Source organism: Belonocnema kinseyi, chromosome 5, assembly GCF_010883055.1.
Source record: "Belonocnema kinseyi isolate 2016_QV_RU_SX_M_011 chromosome 5, B_treatae_v1, whole genome shotgun sequence".
Lineage (NCBI taxonomy): Eukaryota > Metazoa > Arthropoda > Insecta > Hymenoptera > Cynipidae > Belonocnema > Belonocnema kinseyi.
The window spans coordinates 96,725,649-96,731,781 of NC_046661.1; the positions used below are offsets into that span (position 1 = coordinate 96,725,649).

Genomic DNA, 6,133 nt, shown 5'->3' on the forward strand with positions numbered 1-6,133 from the left:
ACTTCGTGCGTCCTGATACACCAGAATCTATCAGTGTACCATTAGCAACGACCGGTGACTTTTCGGACTGTGCGTGTTTTCTCTACTACGGTACGAGACCGACTGACTGTGGGTGTTCATGATGTCTCTTGGCAGGCTCGAACCCGCACTATTTACGTGTTTGTGCGCACGGTGTCGCGAAAGCGGTGGGGATAAAATTCCCGGTCGATTGGTTGCAAGATTGCGCGTGGGGATGTCGACTTCGTTGATTGGCTGGGGAGAGAGCAAAATAAAATTTTCAACCGAGCTTGCCTCGCGTCACCGTGTGTCAACTCTACTCTATTCCTAACAGTGTCAGAAACCTTAATTAAATTTTTTTTTAAATACTTTAAGTAACTGAAGGATGCTGAAATTTTTTTTTAACCTAGTTATTACGGCTATCCTAGCCTCATGATTCCGAAGGAATCATGACGATATTCTATACGTTTTAGATAGTCATAAATTCCCGAACAAAAGTTCTATTTCACAAACAATTTACCTAAATTATTATCCTATTCGTAGTGTTAGAAATCATTTACTAATTTATCCCATAATAACCCTAATTTAAACTAACTTACTTGCTTATTCTTGCTTAATTCTAGTTTATCTTAATTGATGAACGTGTAGACATTTATTTAATGTGTGCACGTTCACCAATTTATGAATTTAATTGCTAACTTTATCATTTGAGCTATTGATAGTTTCAATCCAAAGAGAGTTCTTCATCCTGGCTTTATTCCATGCCTTGAAAGGATTCATTAATTTACATATTCGGATTTGGTCATGGCCTTTGGTACGGGTCTTTAATAATTAAATTCTGTTCATTAATTTTACAAGAAGGTTGCCGTCGGATCGCGTTTTTCCTTGAGGTGGTTGAGCTCCCCGGTTCTGTTTTCCCATGCGGTGAAAAAGGAAGGATAGAGAGAAGGAGAGAGAAAGAAAAAAATGTAGGGAGAAGAGTAAAGCGCGCGCGTTAGTGTGAGAGAGAAAAACCGAAAGAGGCGTACATGACTCGGCCCGTCGCTAAGTTGACAGCGTTGGTAAACACGGCCCTTACACGTGTTTAGCAGACTGTCGCCACTCAGCCGGGGAGAATTTTCCGTCAATTTAGATCCCGTTACTGAAGGCCTGACAATAGGAAGGGTATGCAAACTTGTCGTCTCGAATCTCGAAAATCAGCTATTTGTCACGTAGGACGTTTCACTCAAGTTTCCTGTTTCAAAACTTGAGTGAAATTTCACGTCGACTAATTTCCTGATTTCCGAGGTTCTCATCTATGCTTGACATACAACATTTCAACCAAAATATTGAATTTTTAACTAAAAAGTTAAATTTCTGACCAAAAAGATGAATTTTCAGCCCATAAAATTAATTTGATACAAACAAAAAGACTACTTTTCAACCAAAAACAAGCAATTTCAAAAGAGAAACATTAATTATCAACAAAAATTAACTTTTGAGAAAATACATTAATTGTACATCAGATAATTAACTTTTTATCTAAAAAAGATAACTTTTAAATCAAGAACCGAATAGACTAAGAAGATTAATTTTCTACAAGAAAGACGAATTTTCAGGCAAAAAGATTTAGTTTGAACTATAAACTTTAATTTTTTACAAAATACAAGAATTTTAAACCAAAGAATGACATTTTTCACTAAAAATCTATTCATTTGCAACCAAAAATGGAAAATGTCAATTTTTAGTTATGGAAATTATTTTCAACCATCAAAGAATTTTTAACATAATAGTTAAATTTTCAACCAAAGAAATAAATTTTTAATCAAAAATATTAATGTTTGACTAAAAAAGACGCATTATTCACTAAATATGTATATGAATTTTCAACAAAATAGTTGAATTTTCAACAAAATGGTTGAATTTTCAAAATATAAATATTAAATCAAATATGAAATAGTTAAAAATTCGGTTAAAAAATGTTTTTAAACAAACAAGACGAATTTTTTACTAAATAAATCAATTTTCAACTAAAGAAATACGTTTTTCATAAAAATGATGAATCTTTCACCCAAGAAAATGAATTTTTAATTACGAAACTAAATACTTTACCAAAAAAATTAACCTTGGACAAAATAAATTAATTTTTAACCAAATAATTAAATGTTCAATCATAAAAGCTAACTTTTCAACCAAATTTCGAATAATTAAATTTACATTTAAAAAAAAATTATTTAAAGAAAGAACGAGTTTTCAACAAAATACTGTAAGCAAGGTGACCGAAAAACCCTGCTTTTTTTATATTTTGCCCTTTAACTATTGACAGAAATTTTGTAGAATAAAACTGATCATATCGCTGAATTCGGGAGACTTCAATCTTTCAGATTTTTTTTAGCGATTTACAATGTTAAGACTTGTGTTATTTTTTATCAATTAATAATCTGGAACGATTCAACTTTCTTTGAATATTATTTTAAAATTTAAACTTTATCAAGTTTATTTCTTCACGCAATTAATATCTTTTTACAAAAAAGAATATTTTTATCGTAAATAACATAAGACTAAATAGATACAATTTTCACAATATCACCTTCTTATTGTTTCAATAAAGATGAACAGCTTTTCAAGATGCCGTCTTAATAGGAAAACAAATTTCCAAATATTTCCGGCTTCGTAAACATTTTTCATGGTCATTAAAATTTATAAAATTTTCATATGAAATAATCAAAACTGAACTGTATATTAAAGCACTCAAATTTCAACTGTAATTAATTCAAAACTTTCCAAATAAGTTTCTTCATTTTTAAGTTATTTTTCGTTACATTTATAAATTAGAAACATTAAAAATTGATGGTTTAAGTTTTTTTATTTTTTATAACCGATAAAACTTGTATTTTGTAATAAGTTACTTTTAAATTAAAAATTCGGAATCTGTCGGTTTTAATATCTAAATGCATAACAAATTTTCCATAAAACGATTCAAAGTTTAATTTTTACAAGTATCTATTTCTTCATAGAAAATTTTTGTAGAAGAGGGTTCAACTCTTTAGTGAAAAATTTAACTATTTTTATGAAAACTTGTCTTATATTTGACTCAGAAATTTAATTTTGCAAACAAGCAATTGAACTGTACCATTTTTTGTCAAAAATGTGTCTTTCTGAGTTAAAAATTTAAATATTTTTTCGAAAATAGATTTTTTCAGTTGAAAGCTCACATTTTTAGCTCAAAATCATAGTTTTTTGTTAAGAATTCAAGTGTTTATAGATCATTTCTTTTTTTGGTTTTGAAATAAAATTTTTTGTGAAGATGTATGTATTTTGTTCAAGACCCATCTTTTCTAGTAGAAATTTCATTTTCTAGGTTGAAAAGATATATTTTTTGTCGAAAATTCATCTTTTGGTTGAAAATTTAACAAATTTTTAAAAAATTAGTTTTTTGTTGTTATTCAAAGTTATTTTTATTCAAGAGAATTTATATCTGAAAATTTAACAATTCAATTGTTGGTTGAAACTTTAACCTGTATATCTCAACAAACTGCATAATTTGTAACCAAATGGTGTAATTTTCAACCTAAAAATACAAGCTTTCTACAAAATAATTGAATTTCTTATCAAGAGAATTTTTAATAAAATACATATATTTCTAATCAAATGGTTAAATGCTCAAACAAAAACAAATTAATTATCAATTAAGAAATATGAACTTCCGAAAAATTACTATTCATATTAATTCTCTTTTCTTTTCATAATTAATTTTCAACAAAATAGTTAAATTTTTAACTCAAAAGATTTATTGTAAAACGTAAATGAAAAACTTCAATTTTCATTCACAAACATGAATCTTAAATTTTTAAAAAATCTTGTTTAAACTAGTTGAATTTTGCACTAAACTTTTGAATTTTCTATCAAAAAAAATTACATTTTCAAACCTTAAATATAAATTCTCCACAAAAATGTAAACTTTCAGTTAAGTGATGAAATTTAAAGTTAAAAAATTAATTTTCAATCCAATAAAATAAATTTTGAACCAAATACACCAATTTTTACCTAAAAAGTTAACTATTTATCTCAGAAAATTAATTTTCTACCAAAAAAGACGAATTTTTAACAAACGACATATTTTTTCAACCAAACAGTTGAATTTCTAAACGAAAAAACTGTGGAAAAATAGATTTTCATTTGAAAAAAATTAATTTTCTCTGAAAAAGCTAATTAATTACCTAAATTTTGAACCAAATAGGTGAATTCTTAGACTAAAAAGATTAATTTTTAAGCAAAAATCGAATAGCGTGATCTTTATTTTGAACACATTAATGTTTAATTGAGAAAAATAAATTGTCTACAAAACAGTTGCATTTTTTTACGAAACTGTTTGATTTTAAAAACAAATAAACGAATTTTCTATACAAACTAGTTGAATTTTCTACCTGAAAATATGGAGCTTTGGAAAAAGTTCATTTTCAATCAATTAGTTAAATTTCACGTTAGAAAAATTATTTTCTCTGTCCAAAAAAGAAATTTTAAACAAAACACGTAAATTTTTAAACAAATAGTTAACTTTTGAATTAAGAACACTAATTTTCTAGAAATAGTAAAATTTTCTATGGAAAACGATTCAACTTTCAATCTAAAAACATAAAAATTCAACAAAGAAGTTCAACTTTCAACCAAGTAGTAGAATTTTTAAATCGAAAATTCTAAATTAAAAAAAGTCCATGTTTAAATAAAGACTTAAATTTTCATGAAAAAAAATTTTCATCACAAAAAAGTGAAACCAAATCAAATAGTTGAGTTTTTAAATTAAAAACATTAATTTTGAATCAAAGATCGAATAGTTTCATCTTTATTTTGAAAAAATTAATGTTTAATTGAGAAAAATGAATCTTCTACAAAGCAGTTGAATTTTTTCACGCAACTGTTTAATTTGCAAAACAAATAAACGAATTTGCTATACAAAATAGTTGAATTTTCGACATGAAAATATGGAGCTTCAATAAAAGAGTTGATTTTCAATCAATTAGTTAAATTTTAGGTTAGAAACATTATTTTTCAGACCAAAAAAAAATTTCAACAAAATACCTCAATTTTTAACCAAATATTTAACTCTTCAATTAGGAAGACTAATTTTATACAAAAAGTTGAATTTTCAACTTGAAAATATGATTTTTAATCAAAAACATAATAGTTGATGTTTCAAGTGAAAAAGATTGTAATTTTATTAAAAATAAAACACAATTGAATGAAATAAAACAAAATTTCTACAAAATAGTTAAATCCCAAAACTATAATAAAAAAAGATAAATAAAGTCGAATTCATCGCCTCATTATACTCATCAGTTGAAAATATTCTTTTAAATCATTAGGGGCCCTTCCACTCACATTCGCAGTATACGAGTTTCCTCGTTCGAATTTCAGGTGTGTGAAAACTAAAAGACGAGGTTTTAATTTTTTTAAATTTAAGAATACAATTTAAGTTTGAAATAAATTGATTAATGATAGAACTACCAGTGGTTACTGAAAAAATCATAATTCACTTTAGACTTTCATTAACCTCAGAAAGCTCAATCTTCAAAGTCGCGTATGTCCCAACTATTACTGACGTGAAATAGGCAATTACAGAATATGATCGTTCGATTCATCAACAGAATTTGTTCACAATTTTTTCTAATCGTATTACTAGAAAAAACCGTTAGGAATACTAGGAACACGAAAAGAATTTTTTGGAACAAACACTTAATTAGAACCACGCGTCCGCTATGCAAATTGGTGGCAACTAGCGCAACCCGACGCGCACTGCATGACGCTCAGGTGACCTGTAATTTTGACGAAAAGAAATAGATTGTCAGCGATGGTTCATCTGCTCCTCCGCACTGAGAGAACTTCGGTGTGTATGGTACAGTGATCCCAGATCTGAAACGAGACGTGGTCCAATACTATGACACGTCTATGTCCGTGTGAATATGGTAGGAGACGATATAAATGCCTGGGTTTCGCGCGCAACCCATTTCTCCTCTTCTGAATTTATATATATATATATATGCCAGGTGTATACATATTATTGAAAGTATGCGCCCTCGCTGGCTACACATTTTGTCCACCTCTCAGGCAATTTATGGATACCTTTCCAAAAAAAGTCTTCGTTTTTTGAAGCAAACCA

At 27.9% G+C, this 6,133-nt stretch overlaps 1 protein-coding gene across 2 annotated transcripts in view; it reads left to right on the forward strand.

The window, feature by feature from the left end:
• LOC117173035 (cytochrome P450 4C1-like) overlaps nucleotides 1-6,133 on the forward strand; it is a 55,596-nt gene that overhangs the window by 37,869 nt on the left and 11,594 nt on the right. The gene's annotated exons all lie outside the window — the stretch shown is intronic.